Genomic DNA, 25,000 nt, shown 5'->3' on the forward strand with positions numbered 1-25,000 from the left:
CCCGTGCTCAAACTTGGAAGCTCACTGGAGAGGGAGCAAAGGGAATCGGAATGGTTTGGTAGAAAATAACGACCAGCGCGAAGTAGAAGCGTATACAATCCGCTTAACAACCGTTCACCGATGTCATATCGATAGCCCGGAGGGCGAGAGGACAAAACTGGTAGAAGACTGGCCTCCCTTTGGCCTCCGGTGACACAGTGAAACGACCTTTCGCGGTGTGTTCCGTTGGCCCAAGAACAACCGCTAACATCGAACAATGCTTGTACTGGTCTCACACCTGCGGGCTATGTAAGTAACATTACAGGAGTTTGCTTTAGAAATTATGGGGTGTACCGGTCAGCAAAACAATCTGGTAAGAGAACAATCGACCGGAGCGGACGGTTCTTTACAAGCGTGCACATGTTCTTGATCCATCCATGAAGTTGGTTCTCTCGTTTAAAAGGTTTTGTAAGCCAATGCAATTTATACCACGACAGAGGGATTATGACTTACAATAATGTTTTGTGTTTCAAGAACACGCCACATAATGCTCAAATGATCATCTAAACTTAAAAGCTAGTGTTCAAATACAGGTTTATGGCTAGTTTTTGAACGGGAAGGATACTTTTGTCCTTTAAGCTCGATTTATTCTTTGTTCTTTCACTACGAAGTCATTTCAGTTTGTTTAAGTTTTAATTGAATGGAGTTTAATTCATGAATTACATTAGCAATTACATTTACCGCTGTTTTTTTCTGACTCAAAGTTTGGTTGTTAATCGGAAAACTCAAATCATAGATTCATTTTTTGGACACTTCGTTCGCAACAGGTCATTCTGTGCAGTAACAAGACAGTAAGGCATTAAAATAACAAATGGTTATTAAAATAAGAAGTTCGTAACAATACAGTTTAAAAAATGCAAAAGAACTAGTGGTAATAGTATGACATAATGCTCAAAAGTTGAACAACAAAACCATCACCATTATAAGATTCAACGATTTGCTAAATAGACTACAATAGGTTGATGATAAGGCAAATGTTTTTACTATCAGCAAATTAAATACACTAATAACTACAAGCCCGACTTCAGCGTAAGATATATTGAACCAATCAGCATTGAATTCTTTGCTTCAATGCTAAAAATCAATCTCTCAAAACCGAATAAAGCCGAAAAGCCGAAAACCTTACAATCGTGTTGAAGCCACACCAGCCAACAATTTACGCCCTATAAGCTTCCCCCTAAAATATCCTCAAAATCAGTTGCTATCGAAGGCACTAAATCGTCAAGAGATTTGTTCCCGGGGAAAATCGTTCCCTTTCACCAATTGCGTCCTATTTCTGTCATCCCAATTGAAGCCCAATCGCCACCGATTATCTCGTTGACCAATTTGCTCACCACCTACCAATGCCTATGACCTTCTTATCGGACGGTCCGCTTCGACTACAATCGTCCAAACACAAACACAATTCCACAAGGCGATGTGTATGTGTTTGTGTTTGTGTGCATAGCAAGAGATCTCACTCCCCACAAACACACATACATTTTCACGACCGTAGCTCCATATCCCCATGGCCATTTATATCATTTATTGCTACCTGGGCCCAGGACTTCCCACCCAAAAAGGGATTGGTGTCGGAAAAACGGTCACCGGTGGGGCACGTTTTGCGAAAGAAAAACATAAACTTTCGTCCCGCGAGAGTGAAAGCACATTGAGGAATTTAGTTGGTGTGGAGCCATCGTTGGCCAGCGGAGGTGGAAATGAGTCCACGGTGAACAGGAAAATCCCTTCAACTTCGAAGTACCTTCCCCCTTCATCCAACCCCTCCTTTCCAGCAGGATGAAATGTGGGGTTGACCATCACACCGCTGGCACCTTGGCTTCCATCCCGTCGGAGCTCGAAACGAAATGCGCGTCAGATAAACATAAATCTCGCTCACAAATTTCGTCATCGTTTTTTTTTTGTTTGGGCGCTTACCCAACCATCTTCCATCTGCACCATTTCCAGTGCCTTCAGTGCCTTAGTATTGTAGTTGTTATTGTTGTGTATGTGTATGTGCGCGCGTGAATGTGCCCTTTTCGCGTTTTGTCCGGCCATCTTGGGCCAGGTTTCCACCATCCATCCGATCCGGCCGGTTTTATTGCCGTCCCGCGAACTCATCTGCCACCTTTTTTTACGCTACTTTTCCCTTGTTTTTCCTTCAGACTCTCTACCTTCGAATCTCTTCTCTCATCCTGTGGACCCTTTCTGCTGCTGCTGCTGCTGCCGATGTGCTGGAATGTGGCAGAGGAAATAATAAACATAAGCAAAGTGAGCAAAGGGAGCAAAATGGGCGCCACGCAGACCCACGCAAGCAGCGATGGCACAAGAGCAGCCGTCCTGGTGTGTTTGGCTACTTTTATGAACCCAGTCCAGTCCTTCTCGCGGTCCACCAGCATCTCGCGTTCCTGCGGATCGTTCGTCACTGGCCGACTCGAGCCGGGCTTCGGGTCGGACAAAATGAAATATTCCCTTCCCAGAACGCCGGCGACGACGTAGCCGATCTTCGTTCTCTCCTTTGTGCTCCAGATCCCCAAATGACGTATCCTTTATTAGTGGGCGAGCTTTTACCGGAGCAGTATCATCATGGAGCGTGACTCCCATAAAGAGAGCTGCCACAAGAAGAAGAAGAAGAAGAAGGGAAAAAAAGAAAACAATAATCATGCTGAAATGCCCAGGTGAAGGCCACACTTAGCTGCCGCCAAACTGGCAACCGCTGAGAGACATCGCGATGAGTCACTCATTACATCGATCCACCACGGTCCGTAGACTCAACCCAGGCCCCATTTCAATTTAGCTCAATTCATTGCGTCGCATGGAGTATGATTAGCCGGGGGGGGGGGGGGGGGGGGCGAGAGATATGATTGAAATTGAAATGTGGAATAATGAAACCTTCATTTCCTTTATTATGTTACGGACCGAGCGGGTTTAGAACCGTTCCCGATGCTATCAAGAGAATGCCCGATGCCTTGAACGATGGGTTCATAATTTGTGTGGATCCTTCTTATGGGTTTTGAATAATGAAAACTTCTCCAGCCATAAAAAGGTTCGAATGGGGCGTGCGCCTGGGTCCGTCAGGAATCGTGGTGGTGGAGGGCACAAGGGATCCAAGCATAATGTGCGATACCAGGAACCGGGCCCACGAAACCTTATTGCACGTTAATGACGTAGCAAGGCTGGACTTGCGGCGGCGTTGCGAAAAAATGCGGTTGCGCAAGGATATTTTTGGATTCACAAAAAAAAAAAACAAAAAAAGAAACCTTCTCCACTACATCATCATCATCATCATCATCATCTGGATGATTCTTAGAAGAAGGAGAAGAAGGCCTACAGGATTAGCCACTCCGGGGGCTGGCCGTGGTCCGTAAGCCAGCTATGAAGGGGAATACGAAACAGATCACGCACCCGTTAGCGCCGGTTTGGAGGACTGCCGGTGGCTTATAAGGGGATGAAACGAAAGACAGAACTGAATCTGACAAACGATACCACCCGGCTCAGGCACTAGCACTGGCACTGGGCTCCTCGTCCCCGAGGAACCACCGGCAGGCCACCGGATGGCGGAGAGAAGAAAAAATCCCAAATAAAAACCTGTCTTGGAATGAAAATTTATGACTTTCGCATTCGCATCGTCTGACTTACTTCTGACATCGATTTCATCTCTGGGCATTAGAAAGAAGAGGAAAGGAAGGAGCAAAGAAAAAAGAAAACAAAACGAAGAACTGGAGTCCTCGTGATTGTAGCGAGTTCATTCCGGTGAGGGGTGGGAGACAGATGGCAGTGAGCCAAAAGTTGGCGACACCCCCCCCCCCCCCCCCCTCGAGCGCACACATCCAAGAAAGTAGCCTATAGAGTACCCTCCCCGCAAGAGCGGCCAAAAAATCATATCCAGCAACCGTTTACCGGGCAGTTGCGATGATTGCGTCGCCATCCCATGAGCTCGAACCGAAACCGAATTAGTTTGACCTTCATTTCGGTTCGCTTCAGCCCCCCCAGGGGGCGGTTCGGCGCCAAACTGCCGTCCGTAGCCAGGGTCTCCAGGGTTTCCGGTATTCATTTTTCACCGCCACATCCACTCCCGGTGCGCCAACACGAGTGGGATGCTGCGGAATGAAGAGAAATCTATAATCAAAACCACCGGAACGGAAACGCGAAGGTGGTCGCCAGTGGTGGTGGTGGTGGTGGTGATGGTGGTCGTGAAGGCACGAAATGGCTAAAATGTAAAAATATGTTTGCCCTTTTTTGCCATGACCTTACGGGTTTGCAGCTCGCCCGGTTCGGATCCAATTTGTCAGAGCCAGCCAGCGAACCACGGCCAGAACCAGCCCTGACGTGGGGAATTTAGTTTTTGGAGGAGAATCCTTCACCTGGGGGGGAGCAGGACGGAAGGGGGGCCACAAAATAGGTCAAATTTGGTTCACTTTTCTGCGAATGACGATTCGCCGTGTTGTCGTCGTCGCCGTTGCCGCAGTGCCAGCAATTTGGTGCGCATGCAACTTTTAACAACCGAGCACCGCACCGCCGGGAGTAGAAAGCCGAGGCGCGGGCCACTATCATCTTAGTGATGCGTATCGAACCGAGAACGAAAACGAAATCTCGGTTTATTCTGAGCCCAAAGGGGTCCACACTAGTGGGAGGGGTACGATTGCTGCATTTGCATTTGGAACCGTACAGAGGCAAATTTTGTGAAATGGAGGAACGAGACATTGCTTCATGCAGCACCATTTGCCTGTTAGGGCAAGTTGTGCTTTTGGCAAGCAAATAGCTTACGTTTTTTGGCTGTATAAAGATATCGGTATTACGAGTGTTGCAGTCGGGGTATTTTGAATCATTTCTGGAAGATTTCGTTGATTTTAAAGTAACTCGTGACGTAACATGGACCGGCTTAAAGTGCTGTGTAACATTAGTGCTTCGGTGCGTTCTGTAATCAATCCCAAAAGTGTTTCCATGAATGGCCTTGATAATCAACATGCCTTTTTATCTTTTATGGACTCTGCCGATCGGATTAGCTAATGTGTACAATGCACTTCACCTTAATAACCCTTGATGTAATCATCTTGAAGGAATGACAACGGTTGTGAGCTGCCATAGAGAGAAATGGCGGCGAGACCACATGCAGCCCCTTTACTATTTTTTTGGTATGGAAATTCTAGTGATGAACTTGAAGTGTTTGCGGTGTTTAAGTCTTAAACGATGCAATGCATGAAACTATGTTAACGACAAGATTCAGGTGAGCAAGCTTCCTCAATCAAACAATCCTCAAAATCTGACGACAAGTGCCATACATTCTTTTAGTTAGTCTTTTTCTTGAATGGTTTGTATGAAAATGTGCTTGGTTAAACTTTTCATATAACAAAATTTGTATGCGCAAATCCACTGCCCAATTTTTCACAAACCTTATTTAAACAATAATCCAATGAAAAAATAAAAATTACTGACTGGCCTCAGTGAACGCTTTTGTATAAACTAGTAGTAGCAAGCTGTTAAGCTCATAGGAAGTATCTAGAGACTGTTCTCACAATAACAGGAAAGAAAAACAGTTTTTTTTTGGTTTGTTGATCAAATTCCTGAAAATACTACCACACACCTGTACCGCATCGAGTGTTAAAACAAATGTAATAAAGCTTTCCTTATAATGAACAAGTTTGCCTGAAACCTGACTCAAAAGAGTGTACGGTACAGTTTCGTCTTGTATCGAAGCTAAACTCTCTCTCTCTTCCCACAATCATCTTACTGCTTCATCCGCACACAAAGAAAGAAAATCCAAATTTCTTTTGTTACCCGTGACCCAAAAAGGCGGAAAACGGAACTAACTACAGACTGCAGCAGAATCATGCCTCGAAATGCTGCAAAACGCAAAGAAAAGGACACGAGCACGATGCTGCTCAACCACTCCTCATCTCATCCATTATCAACGCGCCCAGAGTGAAGCCAGGTGCGATGTTGCGATTACCCGGTGGACCTGTGTACTGTATCCGCTTCTGCTTGCTCTGACGTATTTCTCACGCCACCAGAACTCCTCCCCAAAGGGGCGAAGCAAATGGAAGAGACAGAGGGACGACAAGAGACAGGGAATGCAGAAGTAGTGTCTTGTACCGAGTGTCCTAGTGGCTGTCGAGAGCCGTCACGGAATGTGTTGAGCGTGTTGCGCTTCGAGTGTAACGAGATGAGCTCAACGCTCGAGCTAGCTGAAGGAGCTCGATGTCCCCTTTTCTTCCTATCGATGGAGACTCACATTCGACAACGAGCCAGCAAAGGAATGCAAGTGAAGGGAGGGAAGGGAAGGAAAGAATAGCCTCTCCGTAGCAATTGAATCCTTTGGAGATGCAAAACAGAGCACAGCTACTAACTACCAGCCGGAACCAGATGGAACACGAACGAGCGGTCCGGTCGCTGGCGCAGAGGTGTTGCTGTTTGCAGATGGCTCTCGCCGATGGAGTCCGCTTTTCAAATGCAAAACCATGCTACCGACCGACCGACCGGCATGGTAGCTTAAAAGAGCGTACATTTTAGGCCACACGGGAACCGTTTGGAACCGTCAGGGCGTAACCCTTTGCGCACTCCAACTTCAAGTGTCAACTACTCCAGGCTCGGAGCGGTGGAGCTAAAGTGAAACTAAACAAGCGAACGATCCCGTCCGTACAGCACAGGACCCGGATGACGCCGTTTGCTGGTGGTGGTAGTCCCAGTGGAACGCGTTGCCTCGTGGAACATGCAAAGTTGATTTGAGATAGCGGCACCGCGTTGCCGTTGCGGATCCGGAATTCATTTTATTCATTCTGGACCACGGTCTGCTGGAGGAGTCCTGGAGCTGCCTTTGAGCCTCCATTCCGCCAGCCAGTTACTATTCATGCCCGGCATTGGGCCTGGCTAGTCCAAATGATTTGTCATCAAATATGCCGGGGGTTTGTTTGACTTTTGCACGTGTACTTCGTGTTCCGTGTTCCGGGGCTGGTTCGTGCAGTCCCCTGGCGAGCTTACCGGCTGGTGTTCTCAATTTACTGGAAATATTCAGCAACACCAGGCACCAGGCACCAGGCACCAGGCACACAGGCACACAGGCACCAGCACCAGTAGCTTCTAGTCAACCGGAACCGGTTTGCTAAAGTGAGTTGTTTTCGTTGTCACCGGATAAAGCCGGTGGACGGTTGATAAAGGACAAAACACAAACGTCATCTGTTCCCTGGTCGGGGATACTGTTACTCCAGCCCTTCCCTTTTTTTTTGAATGAAAAGCTCCGATAGGTTAGCGTCGAAAAACCGGGTCACCAGCACCATCACCGGATGGTCCAGTCCGATGAAAAGGTTAACCCTCAACGGAATTAAACTGTTTGCGGTTAATTTGGAGCACACTCATCAGGTCAATGTGGTGGAAGCTCCTGTACCTGTGCACGTAATTTGCCCACAAGTTTGTGAAACAAAAATGGGATAAACTTCTCGTTTTCATCCCGCTCTTTTTGGATAGGTGTCAGTAAGGACTAGCACACCACAAATCCTAACACAACTATATGGGAACTTCTTCCAAAACTCACACTCATCAGTGCGTTACAGCAGCAGCATTGATATCAGCAAAGTCTCTTTTCGCTCTTCTCTCACCAACACGAGCTGCTTACACCAAATCGAATCTTCCCCTGGAGTACCAGGATCGAGTTCAAGTTTTTGGGGCAAACCTCAAAATCGATCCTCATCGATGTAGGGCCGTACCATCGCACAGTCCGTCCCAGTGTCCGGGAGTGATATGTACTTTTTTACGATTCTGTTTTTCATTTATTTTTATGATACCATCATTCGTGCCATCCGAAGCCAGCCCCCAACCGTGGTGCGTGTTGTCCCGGTGCACCGTTCCACCGGATTGGCCAAGCCGGAACGAATGAAGAGGAAAAAAACAAGGAACAGAGAGAGAGAGAGTGGATCACAGTGTGTGCGCTCGCTGAGAAGAGGAAGCTCAGTGTATTTATGATGAGCCTGACAAGATGGCACATCCGACAGAAACGACAGAAGTAATCCAGTGGCTTCCGGTGGTGCTGGAGGCTGGGCGGCTGGTGGGCGGCCGAAGAGATGCCTGAAATCGAAACGTGACCGGTAGCTTCGTGCCTCGTGGAGAAAGCTGTTTGGTGCGTTTTGTGACAAGAATTATGGCCCTATAGTGCCAGTACAGTGCTAGCTATGCTAGCGATGTTGCGTGAAAGTTTAAGCACTTAAAACGACAGCTACACGCATCGATCGATGCCCGGGTGCTCCGAAATGAAGACGTCTCCACCCGGGTGATCGAATGTGCGAAATCCGATTTCATTCACGGGACACGGCTGCTGCGAAATCAAACGAGCGCAAGAGAGCCAAGTTCCAAGAGCTTAAGACTCCGACTCGTTTATACCGCCCGTCCACTGGGAAAGTTCCACTTAACTTTCTCCAAACTCAAACTGAAATGCGAACAGACAGTAGAGAGTAACGCGGAAAACGAACTTCCACGAAACGAAAGACGTGGTATGCGACGGTCCATCACCAGGAACGCGAACCCCGAGAACACCGAGAAAAGAAGGGGAGAAACAAAAAACAACAGAAAACCGAGAAGCTGGCAAGAGAATTGAGAGATAAAAACCGACACATTCCGCTTCCTATTATTTCACGGAAATGATGTCGTTAGGTTTGGAGGGACTTCAAAGATCAGCGCACGGGGCCGGCCGCACACGACAACAAATCATACTCCAGGGAGAAAGCGCTCCAGCGGAAAGGGGCGCTGTGTGTGCTTGTGTCTTCATTTCTCGCTGGAACTTTTATTTTCTTCAAACATCAACGCCGGATGGCAGCTTCGCGACGCGGTTTTATATAGGCTTCCCAACCCGCCCCATCATCACTGACCCCGACTGCCGCGTTCCGTTCCGGGCCCCCTAAAAAGTCATCCTCATGATGCGAACGACGTGGCGTGGCGTGGCGCGTGTAGCATAACGCCCTGGACACACACAGGCCAAAGAGAGAAAGAGGGACAGGGAGAGAGATGAGAGGGATCCACTGCACGGACAGGATATGTTTTATTGTTGCTCCCCTGCTTGCTCGCTCCCTTGCTCGCTCCCTTGCTGCTCCTTGTGCTCGGTTGGCTGGCTCTGGCAAACGAGTTTATCGTATCCTCGAGAGGACTTAAGGATGTGCAATTTGTTTTATTACTCCTTTTGTTGGGGACGGAAGAACCGGGAATGGACTTCGTGGTGAAACGCGCAGCGTCCGGTGACCATTGATCCACTTAAGATTGTCATTTTTTTGACGCCAACAGCCTGCTTCCCTTCGTGAGCGCAAGTGAGTATCTCTGCGCGCCTGTGCTTGCCACAAGGGAACAATGGATCTTACGTTCGCTGAGGCGCAGGCATTTCCGTGGCCAGTACATTCATTATGGAAGCTAGCGGTTCGCTAAAGAACGTGTTTCTTTGCCCCGGGAATCGTTCAGGTCCGGTTAATACCAAACCATCTTTATAGCATTTTCTTGCACACACTAATTGCACCCCGAAAACGGGATCCTTAAAATCCTTGCTCCAATGAACCGCCCAAAAAATGGATCCGGTGGAATTTCTTTTCCTTTGCTTCCATTCAACGCGAGCTCCGTCCAGCAAGACTCTAAGGGCGCGCGGTTATTATCCTTTTTTCGGGTGGGGCCACGGAGTGCGGGATGAAAATGGTTTCGGTTGAAGCTTGCACCTTAATTGTGAGCATAATTTATGTCTCATTAGCGATTTTCCGCCTCGCGCACTGCCCCGCGTTCATCGTACGCGCTAGGCGCTGTAAAGCAGAAACTCCAAGAAGGTCAGGAGCTTTTTCCTGTAGTACCGTCGTCGTCGCGCACCTTTGCAGCTTCGCGTCGCATCCCTGGCAACATCGCGTCGCATCCCTTCACACTTTCTCGGTTTCCCCCATTCACTGCCGACGCGACGATTGAGTTCACTCGAGCGAGCGAAGGAGCAAACTCCCGGAAAAGCGAAATAGAGACTGCTGAAGGAGCTGATGAAGGAGTTTACGAGGAAGAGCGCTTGTTTGGAGAAGACGGAAAACGATGGAAAAAGGACACCACCAGCGACCATGGTATCCCATTGACACAAGATGTCCTGGTCACTGGTTCAGGTCCGGTCGTGAGCGTGACACCAAGACATTCTTCCCGAAGCAGCAGCAGCAGCCGCATTTTCCGACATTCTGGCATGTTCCGGACCGGTTCGTGGACCCCGGAGGGGAAGGATGTGTGGCTCATGAATAAATCATTGCAACCCCGGGACCGGACACTGGGCACCCTGGGACCGCTAAAACGCCAAAGGAAATTTGTACTTTCCTTCCCCGAGCACAGCGTCGCAGCCAAAGCACCAGGAAGAAATGTTGTCCTCGCGGCAGTCAGTTCCGGGTTTCTCCGGCATGACAGCATTCTCCCGGGGGTCTCGTGAACACTGCCGGCGCTTCTGGAGCTGCTGCGTGCTGCTGCGTGTGGCTCCGTAAGCCTTAGGATAAGCATTTCAATAATTTTCCGCCCGAAGATCACCGTTTTATTAGCTCGCCATTTTTCGCCCATTCTCCCAGCGGACCCCATCCGGCTGGCGATGGTTCACGAGAACGTTTATACCTCATTAAGGGCCGCTGGCTGGCTGGCTGGCTGGCTGGCTGGCACCACCACCACGTACCGGTTGGGTGATCGATGAAAGCAGCTGGTAGCGTAGCTGTGGCCACGAGGCTTACGCTTGTCCTGGGACCGCAGGACCGTTCCCCTGTGCTTAAATGTGGTTTTGATTTGTGATCTCAGCGTCTTCGAGCGCACGAACGGTAGGAGTGGACATTGTCGATTGTCCTTTCCGGTCTCGTTCCGGTCCGGTCCCGGGGTGACGGTAGAGAGGGGATCAAAAAGAAGCGAAAGAAAGGTTACCGCCTGAGCATGGAGCACCCGGTGTGATGGATGCGATCGAAGCATTTCATTTATCATGCTCACCTTCCAACAAACGATCCACATTTCGGTTCGCCGGTCAGCAGAAAGGTGGCGTTGAAGGTCCGGTGGTGGCAGAGGAGTAAAGGTGACTTGGTTCGAAATCTTCAGTCACGTAATAAATGTGTTTTGTGATGTTGCAACCGTGCGCCACATACACATGCCGGTGGCAGGACGACAGGATTCACGGTTGAGCAAAAGTAACTCATTCGGATAAAATTTATGGCCGCACCGACACTGGCACTCTGGGCCAGCGGCTCAAGCACTAGCACCCGGATAATGATTGTGTGCCGCTGAAGGTTTTCGTCGTCGCTGTAGCCACCGGCGCGTGTAAGTCTGGTCTGCTGTGCTATGTATGGGCACAGCCCCCCCCCCCCCCCCCCCCCCGGCTTTTGCAAGTGTCACCCTGCTGACAGATCCACACACCGAACACACAACGACCACTTGCGCACGAGCCTGTGCTGCTCGCAACAACTTACCGAGCCATAAAATATTCATTTCCCGTGCGCAACCGGCCCATCCATCGTGCCTCCAAACGGGGCAATGGCTTGTGAAAATGATGGAATATACTGAAGCATTTTAATGTTTCGTGCTGTTCTCCCTTTCTCTTTCTCTCTCTCTCTCTCTCTAGGGAGGAAAAAGAATGACGACAAAGCGAAGCACCTGACGGGACGGTACGCGATTTGCATTCATCACCACCTGATTGGTTTTTGGTTTTTTGTTCGTACAAAATGATTTGCGAGGAATTTTTGACCATCATCATCGCTATCATCGTCAGGTCGTAAATCAATGTTGTATATTGCAGGAAAACATTCATTCCTTTGTAGTTCGTGCTTATCTTTATTAATAACTATCTTGTAAGAGTCATCAGCGCTCGATGATTCTCAGCAAACCATTTTGGTTCATGAAAATCGTTTTGAGGATACAATCTGTTCCACTGTTTGGCTTGTATCTCATGTATTTCTCTACTAGAATCTGCCAAACGAAATGTTTAGCTTTTCCATTCATCCCTTTGTTCCAAAATCTCTAGTTTAATGATGGTCTAGTGTAGAGGTGGCTTGATAGAATATCTTTTCGGCACAGAGAGCAAGACAAAAGAGCTTGTAGCCCATTAGGTCTTGTGCCTGTTCTTGTATACCAGAGATTACATAACCCTAAAGTGTAATCTTGTTTTTAGTAGAAACAGGATCTATGTTAAGTCCCATAAATTTTTCATGAGTCAAGTGCACTTCTTCCTCCGTTTCCTATGCCCATCCTGTACTCAAATGTGGCGATGTTATTGACCAATGAAACCACTGTCCAGCTACAAACGTTAAGCTTCTTCATAATCATGTTTTTAAACAAAACATCTCTTTGTAAATATATAGTGGTATGAACAAAGATTTGCTTCGCAATTTTTGTTTAATCTACGATTTACAGAATATTAAACGATGAAAATATTTTAACGATATTTTACAACGATGAAAACAAGCAATAAAAATGAATCAATGAATAATAAGAAAAAAAATAAGAATTTGCTAATGCACTGCTTTTAATTTTGTTAATTTTGAATTGTTGCATAACATTATGAAAAACTGCATAGTGCTAGTTTGAATTTAAATTTAGCTTTTCTCAGAAAAATCCGTATTGGATCCGGAATTTTAGAAGTTCTTTTCTAAATCATTCACTTTTTAGTATCAATCCCCAAGGCGTAATAAACTACCATTTTCTAATTCAAATACTTTTCTACTATTTAAAAAACTATGTTTGATTAAAAGTGTTTCTAAATGGTAGAATATGTGGTAGAAAACCAACGAGACTAGCATTCTCTGAACGATTTATCATCGCTCACAATGGTAACATTTGCATCGCAATTCACAGTGAAGTGCTACTTGGTCAACATATCCTTTGCTAGCTTTACAAGTATACAACATCGTCCTTGTGTTCCAAAGTGTCAATAAGCCAATACAGCTTGCAACCGATTGTTTCACTTACCACACAAATTCAACATTGTTTGTACCGGGAAAACCATAGAGAGACATGGGAAGCCCGTGCTGCAGCTTATCGCCTACAAACCGGTCCATTCATTACCGGCATGGAATTCAAAAGACCGTTTGCTTCATTTACCATTTGAATTATTGAACCACGCACAGAGAACCCACAGACACACAGACACGAGACAGAGCGTGTTCCATGTTTTCTTATCATCATTCCAAACCCTCCAATTGCCATTGCCTCACTGTCTGTTCGGAAACGGCACAAAGAAACACTTCCTCAGCACGACAGAGTTCCGTTCTTCGTCGTACAGCGTTACGGTTCACTGCCATCGGGAAACTCGGGATTTTGTAGAACCGCCCCTCGAAGGCACACGAAACGATTGAGAAAAACGGGTCCACCCTCGAGTCTTATTGCCGCAGAAGGATATCACAGAGCGTGTGTGCCCGTTGTGCTGAGCATATGTGTGTCTTAGAAGAGCTTCCTCCTAGACAATACGAACAATTCCAGGGTATAACCATGCGAAATCCTCCCTTCATTCACTTCCCTTTTTCCCTTTTGGTAGCATGTAAATCGGCTCAGAAACATGCTCCTCGACGTCTCGTTCGATATTTGTTGGGTGACCGGGAGCCGGGGCCGGGGCCGGGGATGCGAACATAAAAACATTCTCGAGCGCTCGAGCAGCGAGCTTTACATATCACCACATTAGAACCGCCTCACGTCTCCGTCTTTCGCCGTGGGCGTTGGCAGAAGGAGTTTCTCGAAGAAGCAAACGCTTCGGTAACGAATTTTATGGGTGCCAACTAAACGATTATGTCCGTCCGCTGGGGAGAAAGGAGGACGAGGACGAAGTGTAAGAGGACCGTAGACCGTGCGTCACCCAAAGACGAACGCCATCTAACGAGGGCAAATGAATCAAACTCTCTCTCTGAGCGTCAATGCGGATGGACCCCCGAGGGGGGTTGACACTATTTTGATGGCCGATGGCTGTTCCAACGAGCGTCTGTGCCTCAAGACGGGCTCTCTTGTTCACGGGACACAGATTGCCCTGTCAGAAGACGCCCGAGAAGAAGGAGAAGAAGAAGGTCTGTCCCTGGTTGCCATCGGCCGATGATGCTCGCAGATCAATTCATTTGAGAGGACCACAGGCGGCCATAATCCCGTTCACCAACCACGGACAACGAACAACGGTCCCCCCGGAACACAATCAATAGACGGTGAGACGTTGAGAACGAACTACTCCTTCGACGAGGACGATGATGCCGGAGCTGCCTGATGGCAGTGTCGATGATATTCATGATATCGAAACCAAACGCTGAGGTTGGCTCGGTTGGCGATGCTGAAGATGCTAGAGCGCCCGGCTAGAGGGCACGGTGGAGGAAGAATGCTAATAGAATAAAATGAGAGTCCTTCCGAACGACCCTTCCGGATATTTCTCGTTAATTTCTTCCCCAAGCACCGCTCCCCACACGGGCATACGGTTGAGCGCCTCTAAGACGATGCCCTGGGCCCGGGCTGGACTGGCCTGGCTGACGATGATGCGTGCACTCTTGGGCTAATATCCTTTTGGTGCTACTTGATGGAAGAGTGGACGATGACGACGACGACAACGACGACGACGATGTTTGTCTTTCGATCTTCTTCTAGCACACGGAACACGTTGCCACTTGATAATGCATTACTGACCCACCCACCCCCTGGAACTAGCGCATACATATGTCTTTTGGAACACTATGGCCTGTCTGAGGAGCGGGGGCCATTAGGAAGACGACAAGGAGGGGGCTCCACACACTGCCACTGCCATTATTGCATTTAGGGCTTATTTTAATGGCCAACTTTATCGATGGGAAGCTGTCAAGCGTATGCAAAAAGGGATTCGTTTCGTAGCGCCAAAGATGACGATGCTGCTCACAGTGATGACCATGATGATGATGATGATGATGATGTGCGATCGTACCAGCCGGATACCAGAGGTTGTGCGTTTGTTTTGCCTTTCATAAGAATCGAATTCACTTCATGCGAGCGAACATGAAGGATCATGTTCAAACATAATATCACTACTCTCCACCGCCAACAATCACAGCGCTTTGCTCAGCAAAAATAGCATAAATGGAAGCCGGTCCGGGCCAGCTGAACCATTTTAATTGGAAAGTCTTGCAATAACCTTCGCAACCATTCGAGCACGAACTGGAAACTGCAAGCTTTGGTTTATTTCCAGTTTGTGGCACCCGCATACTGGCAATCTGCGAAAGATGACAGAATTAGCCATTAAACAGCATAAAGAGAGCCCCGAGCTACCCATCAGCAGTTCTTCTCCGCAGATCGGTCGGGAGGGAGGAGAGTCAAGGGATTCACAACTTTCTGTGGGACGACCGACAGGTGGAGACCGACTGATGATGTTGCTCCATCCCCCGCAAAAAACCCCCCAAAACCCTGGTCCTGGCCTGATGGTCAGGATTGAAATTTATTTTGTTTTTATTTTCATCATCCCTATTCCGGGTGCAGCCTGAGTGGTGAGAGTAAAAGAGCCAAACGGCATGGCAAAAAAATAAAACCCAGTGTCCGTCATCCCCTGGTGGACCCTCGGTCCCTAGCACAACGGGTATCCTCCTGATTTATTTAGAGGACTATAATTTAACTTTACGATGTTGTTGATTTATAGGTTTTTCGCCTTTCTGTTGGCCAGAATTTTTTTCGGGGGTAGGGGGGAGTGTTGGAAAAATGGAGAAGGTTGTTGCGGGGCCGAAGGATGGCTTCGCAGAGTTTGGGATAAAAACAACTTTCAAGCTGCTCACCTCAGGAGGTAGACTGCGTGAGCTCGTGACAGTCATAACTGTGTGTTTCGATGTCTTACCGAAGTGAGGGTATCATTGAGTGGCCATTAGCTGTGTTATGCAGCTTTACTATTGGCCTTTTTTTATGGATCTCCAATGAATGAGTAAGCAAAAGCGTTGTTTTTGAACTTTTGGATTAGTTAGCGGCAGTTAATTACAGTCCAATGATGTCCAGCAAAATGCTGAGGTTTCATTGTTCGAAATAGCAAAAGAAAGAGAGTTTGCAGTCCTTACAAGCGATGGCCCTCACCAGTTCTGTCTTGTCTTCCTTTTTCTTTTGTTTTCTACTGTTAGTTATAAATGAAATCAGAATCAATTTTATGACGTCGAACAGATGATAGTAGTAACACATTGTCCATCCCAAAGAAACATATTTTAAAAGTTCGTATTATTAACATTAGGAATGATAAACAATTATGCTGACTACAAAAAGAATCTGATAATCAGAAATACAAACTGTTCAGGCATTGTTATGAATTGTGAATTTTTCTCACTTTTCCGATTTTTCTCACATTCGATTAGACTTTTTGCAGCTGTTTGTTAATTGTTCGCATGCTTTTACCTTCCTTTATAGAATTATTCTGCCCCTAAATAGCACCTGATCACACTAATCATGGCCATCGAGTAATAGTATAAAGAAAACAGTGTAAAAAATTTAAAAAAGTACAAAAATTATCGCAATCATGCCATGATTATAATTCGAATATATATGCATTTTTTTTCGTTTTATGCAACAAGTTCCTGTGCAACGAACGGAAGGTTCTTGTAGAAAAACTATGAGGACTGTTTTATACAACAGAGTATTGGCTTCCTGGTTATAATTTTCATCAATTTTTGGTTGCTTTGTCTGTAAAATGTACCTCAAATTTACCGTCTGCATGCCGCGTAAGCGGTCCCATAAAAACATAAACAATAACACACAACTGCGTATGCTCTGTATGCCAATTGCATTCTTAAAATAGTCCTTTGTGGACCCTCTAAGCGATCTTGATTGATCGGTCAAACTTGAGGAAGCCTTCCAATTTGTCCAACAGCGCTACTGGGCTTCAACTTCCTATCCAACGCAACACACGGTCGCATCCTAATTCACGCCCTTCCCTTCAAATACTGGGCACCGGAACACAACGAACGGTGAATGGCGAATGGTTACAAATTGAATCACAACCGAAAAACGCCCGCCCACCGGGCTTCGTTTCCGCCGAAAATTCAGTTTCGTCATGTTCGATGTCAATTTCAATTTTCTTATCATAGCCAAACCCATCACGATCTAGACCGCTTGCGCGCTTCCGCTGATTCCGAGGGCGAGGTTCGAGAACCCGGCTTATCCCAAACAACCCTCTCTCCCCCCTTTGCGGCCCATTCGAAGAAAAAGGAGCAATCAAACTCTACCCCAAACCAACACATTCATACGCAGCACCATCACAGCGGGCATTCGAATTGAACTCGGAAAGCGAATCAGTAGGAAAACTCTGTCCGGTCACATGGGTGTTGTGTGTAAGTGTCAATTTGGCCACCGAGCATCAGGCATCGGCAGGGTATATCTATGGTATGCAGATATATTTGTGTCAGTGTCACTTGGGCACAGCACGAAACCCGGCTAGGGATGGTGGTGGTTGCTGGCCGGAGCCGGAGTACCGGAAAATCGGATCTAATCTGATGGGATTGATCAGCCGTTTGATTGAGGAAAACGTTTTACTGTCCGTCCGACCGTCCGTACGGATTGGCCACTCCCGCCACCCGGGTTGGTGGTTGGTGTCGGATACAATTTGGGCAGGCAAATCATATGCTTCCACGATTCCATTGTCATTGTGTGACTGTGGGAGTTTGATTTGATGGACGAGCACCGTTTCTCTGTTGCTCTATTCATTGGCACCATTCATTGCGTTTGCGGTAGCTCGATCGCTCGCTGGACAAGATAAGGCATCCGCTAAATACCCTCCCGTCACTCATATCTCTTTATTTGGATTTCAAGTTGACCGATAACAGGCAAAAGTTTGTGAAGCTGAAAATAGCCATCCGGTAATAGTTCACTCCTCACTGAAGTACTCGCATCGTTATTGATGCCAATCATGACAGGACGGTTACTGGTCATCAAACACAAACTAATGGTTCAGTTTTTCTTATTTTGGTTCCGTGGGGTGCCAGTAAGTGGTCTATTTCGGGCTATCACGCCCGAAACTTTGACATCCACAAACCGTGACGCAAATCGACCACGATAATCGCACCAGGAATGGAACAGCGGGAATGATCCCAGTTCAATTCCAAGGAAAAACCCCATAAGTGCCACCTATTACGAACCGAAACCCCCCCGGGGGCCAAATTCGAACCTGGGACGTAACGTAATCATTGACCGCAAATGGAAAACAATTCACCTGAACCTGCCCACTGCCACTACAGCTGCAGCAGCAGCAAGAGAAGAGCCTTATGGCCTCTTCCTTGCCGGCATGATGAAGTCGAACCACCATCGGCGATATATAAATACATTTTTGCTAGCCGCAAGCCTAGACCATTCGAAGAAATGATTGCCTCGAGCACTGACCCCCAAAAACCAAAAAAAAAAAATATTCCGATGTGCCTCGAGTGCCGGCTACAGATGCCGTGCACTCGACGACGAGACCTAAGACAAAGAGAGAAAGAGAGACAGAGAGAGAGCAGAGCTCGAGGGACCTCCCCTCGGGGAGTTGAAGTACTTCATGGCTGACGGGCGAGTTATTCTTTTTCCAATCAGTAGCATCAGTCAGAACAAATTGAATTTGTGTTACGCCGCGTGTACGGCGACGACGACGACTTAGGGCTTAGGGCTTCAAGCGAGCCCTCGGATGCGATGCGGCACCATCTTTCCCGACTGGGATTGGCTCGTCCCTGGAGATGGTTCGTCTGCTCTGGTCCGTCCATGCCCGCTTTGCTCGCATAATGTATGCCCTATCGCAGGAGTGGTGCACAGATACGGAAGGCAAGACGAGGTACGTCTGAACGGCACGGCCTAAACCGTAAATGTATGACCGACCAACCGGAAGCACCGGTATCAGGTTCCGTCGGTACCGAGCCCTCTCGGCGGAAAGGTAAAACGCGTTCAACGAATAAAGTTGGCTAATGCGTTTAGCTTTGAAAGCTTCTCGGAGGCCAATAGAGACGCGCCCTGCTGGTGCTGGGTACTAGGAAGTGATCCGAAACCTTCATAAGCTGATCGAGAATCGAGGCTCTATAGTCGCGCGCACATCCCGATACCGGGGAGCTTTGGGAGAATCTGTTTCGGGCACAACACTCTAAGGTGCGCCATCTGAAAATAGTATCGGCCGGGAATAGGTGGTAAGCTGCAGAGAGGATCACTGGTTGGTTCCACGAATCTACCGTGAGCTAAGAAGCAATCATCAACCGTGTAGCATCACACCGATTACACTTTTGCGTCGGACTCTAGGTCAGGAGCACAAGCAGCGAACAGTGGAACCGTAAAAAAGGAAACAAGAAACTAAAGAAAAGCCCCCCACACAACCCACAATGGGCCTTGGGCAATCAGTCACAAATGAAAAGCATCCGTGCATACATAACTCGCTCCCTCTGTTCGTCTCGAGAGGAGCGCCGGACGTAAAAATTTCCCAAGACCATTTTCCCAAACCCCCCATTTTGCCTAGCCATTTGGCCCAGAATATTCTTCAACTGCTGTACGTGCCTTGGCCCGATCTGGATGACCTTGGCGAGAGGATGATTCTTATCTGAGTGCTAGCCGGGGGCCATTGTCTGCGTGTTGATGTACGCTCGGAACATTTACGATAATATCCTGACAAATATTGCCATCATAATTCCTATTATCCATCCAGACCACAGCACCACCGAGTGGCGGTGGCGGTTTCAGCATAGGGATAACATAGGGGATGAGTGTCACGCTGGTGAAATGAGCATCTTATCTTGGCGGCGAGGCGAAACATCTTCAGGTAGATTTGCTCTGCTCGCCGGACAGCAAATCGATCCACATCGCATTAACCATATGCTACCGGGCATAAATCACCGAGTGGCCAAGTGGCTGAGCTAATAGCGAAATTATAGATAAGCTTCTCCGAAACATTTTCGTGCTATGGACGCCGTTGGTGAGCACGGGGGATGATGCTATAAAGTGTCGTATCCGTAATCTGGGTCAACCACACACCCGTCTTAAAGCGAACCACTCCTTAAACGATCTTCAAAATGCACCACAAAGAGCGTTGCCGGTGAGTGAGCAAGTCACTCTGCACAGCGCCATGAAAACATGGATTCTCTTAACATCCATGAAATGTGGCTATCAGGGAAAAACCCCTTAGAGAAAAACGGTAAAAAAAACCGTTCGTACATCCTTTGAGACACTTACCTTTCTTGCTTTCACGCCGCTTGCACGCCGCTTTACTTGGTTTTACTTCACGCGAATCCTCAACAGCCACCACACCTCTCTCACACGCGCGCGCGTACACGGCTACCGGCTATCGATGCACCACACGCTCTGCTCTGCTCTGTGCTGCTACTTGATAGTCCTTTGTTTAAACCATAATAAATCCACTTAATAGATTATCCCGTTCCGCACACGCCAACACCATCATCGGCCCATCGATGTCGACGGCGACGAGCAGCTCCATCGCTGGTACCGCTGGGGCTGCGGATAACTTGCACAAGACGACGCACTCGCACGGAAGGAGCTGCTGCTGCCACCTTCTATCTGGTATCAGAATGGCTTCTTCACTTTTCGATTTACTTCGATTTCACCCAGCTCCCCGGGCTAACGGGCTTCGACAACTTCGACTGCATCCTACAGTGAGATGACGTAGTTTGACAGATGGGCTCACGATATGCCACCAATCACCGGTTCACTTGGATCCCGATCCCGGTTACTACTAAAGCACTGCTCGTTGAGCGCTGCTGGTGAAGAAGGACGATCGGTGTGCCTTCAATAGCACATCTGCATCCACACACAAGTACACTCACAAACACTTGCACACACAGGCACCACCATCAGCCCTCCATTTACACCATTTAGTGGCTTCTCCGGAGGCTCACCGTTACTACTTGCTGGTGCATCACCGTCTCGTGCACGTGCTTTCGTCTCGTGCTGTTTCCAACGTGGTATCACTTTATGTTCGTTTCCTTTGTCCCATCTCCTTCCTGCGTTAACCACACATACATACACTTTACACTTCGAACGGCACACTAACAAAACGCCACACTTACCGCATACAACGCTCGCGCGCGCGAAAACAATCTGCGAAGCTGTGGAAAGTGGTGTGAACTGAATCACTGAATGGCGTCCGGGTGATAAGTGCTTATACGGAACGGATCCTGTTTCCTCGCCCAATATCCATTCCGCGGATCCTTCCAATCGTTCCGCTTTAGGATGCCTTTCACTCTCTCTCTCTGTGGGCTCAAAGTGCAAACCGGGCGTGTGCGTGACTCGGGTCTGTTGAGTGTCAGCAGCAAAGAATCGAAATGCCCTCCATTGATGCTACACCCGCTTGCGTGATGGACTTTAGCTAAAGGTTCAATTATGGCACGGGATGTTTCCGGAAACAGGGAAGCGAGGAAAAAAGGCGCGCGGGTGTCGAGTGCATGCACTCGGTGTGTCTCGCCGACGACCGTTCTAGTCCACGGTCCATTAACCGGAAGGCATTGAAAATCGATATCGATGGCCGATGGCCGATGGCACCCCGGTTGGTTTCCCCCGGTTTCAATGACAGCCGGTACTGGATCGGTTCCCGTGGTTGATGGATGGCCAGAGCACGTCCTAGTGAGCTGCAATTAGGAAATGAAAACCGAGAATGTGGAAGCGAAAATTACAATTAAAGCCATGCACCGAAGGAATATTCATTATGGCCGATTGCTTAACCGATACACTGCGCTTTCCGTTTCCGATCGTTGCTTCCTTCGTCCTACAGTGCACATTGTGTAACAGGAAAAGGGTGACACGTCTGGCGAGTCTCTGTACTTCTGGTTCCAGCTGGATGGATGGTGGTGCAACAAAGGTGAGATACAGATGTTTTAATTTCTGTTTTTTTTTCTTCCTCTCTGCTTGTCATCCATCCACACGGTGCACAGGTGGTGACGCAAGCTGGTAGAACAAAAAACAGACTGGGAAAAAACTGAACAACTGGCTCGATTCCAACCGATCACCGGAAGTTGGTGTCAACGCTTCATCATCATCATCATCATCATCGCCGTGTTCGTGTCGTGTGCGGTGAGGATGAATAAATCACCAAAACGTCACACATTTTTCATCGATTGACCGAATATTCGACGGGGGAGCTGGCTGGCATTTCGTAGTGCAATCTAGTGCAAGCAAACGGTGTCCGTTTTGTGTGCTTTGTAAGCTTCTGTTGTACGTTCGTGCTAATCGAACTATAAAATCCAACGCAATCACGCCACTGAATTGCGAAGAATCCAATAGAGAGCAATAGAATAGAAATGTCTCTTTGCATTCAGCCAAATTGGAACACCACCTTTCCCACCATCACCACCTGCTAGTGATCGCTAGCAAGTTGTCGAAATTTCATTCCACTGGCACCAGCACCATCACCATTAGCCACCGTTGTTGGCCAACAACAGCGGCGACGAATCAATTTGCGTCTTTGTCGGGCTGCTTATTTAACGGTTCGTTCAATCACGGTGAATTGTATTTTCAATCAAGCACCAGATGACGAAGCGTTAGCAATATTGCAGTCCCGCACCAAGCACGGAGCCGTGCAAATACTCCAATTAATCATTCCGATCAATCGGCCCATCGCTCAGACCCGGGACCCCGAACCCGGGAGTGGCTGTCCATTAAACCCTAATGGAAACGACTAAACTCGCAAACTTCATCATGCCCTGCACCGGTACCCTGCCGGCGTCCACCGTGACTCTCGAGATCCTTCAATTAACACACACTCTCACGCACACAGACACAGACACACACAGTCCAAACACCCTTTTCCGTTCAATCGAACACAATCGAACCGACCAACGGATGTTGGAAATGGATGAACGCACTCGCCTCGTAATCGGGTCCCCGTTGAGGTTCTAATTTGTGTCACTCAGTGCTATTCGCTCCCTCTCTGTACCACAGCCCTCCGTGGGGGGTGCAGGTGCATCGAGGTGACCGAAAAGTGCCCCGCGTCCTACAGGACACCTGCAAGGCTGGGCCACAGAACGAGCTTAAAGCGAGCTTGCGCGCTAATGGATGATGCTTCAGAAAACTCGATTAATTATCTCCGCTGTCAGCTTAACGGTGTTGCATTTTGTGCAACTTATCTTGCCCCTGCTCCGATTTCGATTACTCGATATTTCGATTTTCCAATTGCCCTTCACTCGCACGGTTCGATCAAAGGGCTGATGCATTTTACAACGTTTCGATCTCCCCCATGTTTGGAAAGGGCACGGTTTAATGTAGCCAACCCTTTAAATTTGTTAATTACGCACCGAACTCACGATTCACTTTTGTCTCCATTGTATACTTATTTCATATCAAGAGTGGTTCTGTGCACTCGCTCTCGCGAGGTTTCCATTTTACTGGCCCGGTCGACGTGCATACTTTCGTTGAAATATTTTGCCTCGATTCGGCCCAGATTATCCCCGTCAGCCGCGTGCACGAGTGAGCGAAAAACATTAACAGTTAATACAGTACCGGCGGGCCGGGAAGACATAATGAGAACGATGATTAAACAAAACAATGCGCGAAAATTCCACAAACATCGCGACAAACGAGAGGGCGGCGATGGTTAAATTACCAAACCGCCTGGTCCCCGGCGAACGTCAAAGGAAATGTCGCACAACAGCAACAACATTTTGCTAATTAAACTCGCACTGAAATTAAGGCGAACGAGTTCGCGTGCTTGTTTGTTCGCCGTTCTGTGCCTGTCGGGTCGTGACAATTATTTGAACGGAAGAAATTCCCACGGGAAGGGACCGCTTCCTTTATTCCGATTTCGACAACTGAGTGGAATGGAAATGGAACCGGAACGTACACCTCCGGGCTTTTTTTTTTTTGGTTCGGATATGAGGGAGAACTGCTTGCTTTGTGGTTGCTCCTGCTGCTGGTAAGCGCAGATGGCTTCAATAACATTTCCCCCTGGTAGCAGCGGTACTAAAGGTACTAAAGCTGAGTGGCACAGTGTCACAGTAGTGGTCCATTTCCGTGAATCATAAAAACCCGGAACGAACTTCACTTCCGGTGATCATTTTCTCGACACGCAATCGTGTCGTTGTGGTACACGCTTCATCAACGAAATAGAGAAAAACGAAGGCAGGAGAGAGCGAAAAGACATTTGAAGTTGATGATGCGGAAGACGCTGGCAATGGTAACGAGAAGCGAGCAAGAAACGAAATCGTTCCACCCCGTAATCGTGCGCCCCTCAGTGCACGTGCAGATCGAGCTGCTGAGTGAAATTGATTTTTCTCTTTTCACATTTTCCATACCATCCCTCCCTCACCGCCCGGTGGCCGGAATACTGGACCGGAAGACGCCACTGGAGACCAGACTGGTGACGCCACTGGCACTGGCACTGGCTGTAACCTAAGACACTGGCATGCGGGCGCGTGTTCCACTCCCGGATTGCATTTCGATTTCACGGTACCATTCCGACCAGAACATGTTTGGTTTGGTGGTGCTCGGTACATACATACACAAAGACTCTGTCTGATCTGCAGAGCTGCTGTCGCCCTGCTGTGCCTTTTTAGGGGGAAACGATTCTTTCGATTGGCCTAGATCCCTCCCACCCGAGAACCATCTTTCAAATACCTTAGAGTGGCCCCCCGGGGGGGTTGGTGAGGTGCCTGCCTGGCAGATCAACAAACCAGACAAAGGACAAACCGATTCCAACCATTCGGCTGGCTCCACACACTCCCCACCGGTTACGCTGTATGACGAGCGAGACATTTTAAAAGCATTTCTAAAATCAATTCAAACATCAAGCTCAAGCTGAAGCGCTCTATTCTCGTGCCGCTCGGTTCATGTGTCAGTAAGACATGAGCTGTAATGCACCTCCCCAGCACTCGTCCCCGAAACTCGATCTCCATTTTCAACCACTTTTCATCGCATTGCCGAACACGATTTTTGGCGGAGCGAGGCGGACTCTTTTTTGTTGTTGTTGTTGTTGCTGTGTACTCAAATGTGAACGTGAAAAGAAGAGGAGTCGGAGGGAGTGTTCTCTGGCTGTGAGAATATACAATGTTGCTCGGCTCGCTTCGAGGGAAGGCACACCGAACGGATAAAGATGTGGTTCCCGGCCATGTCCATTGCC

The 25,000-nt window shown here is 48.1% G+C and overlaps 1 protein-coding gene across 2 annotated transcripts in view; it reads right to left on the bottom strand.

The window, feature by feature from the left end:
- LOC126575924 (uncharacterized) overlaps window positions 1–25,000 on the bottom strand; it is a 106,906-nt gene that overhangs the window by 71,475 nt on the left and 10,431 nt on the right. For both annotated transcript variants that reach the window (XM_050236944.1, XM_050236945.1), the window contains one exon: window positions 20,110–21,518. The gene's annotated coding sequence lies outside the window, so the exon portion shown is untranslated. The remainder of the gene's footprint in view (window positions 1–20,109; window positions 21,519–25,000) is intronic.

The sequence above is a fragment of the Anopheles aquasalis genome, chromosome 3, assembly GCF_943734665.1.
Source record: "Anopheles aquasalis chromosome 3, idAnoAquaMG_Q_19, whole genome shotgun sequence".
NCBI classification, from domain to species: domain Eukaryota; kingdom Metazoa; phylum Arthropoda; class Insecta; order Diptera; family Culicidae; genus Anopheles; species Anopheles aquasalis.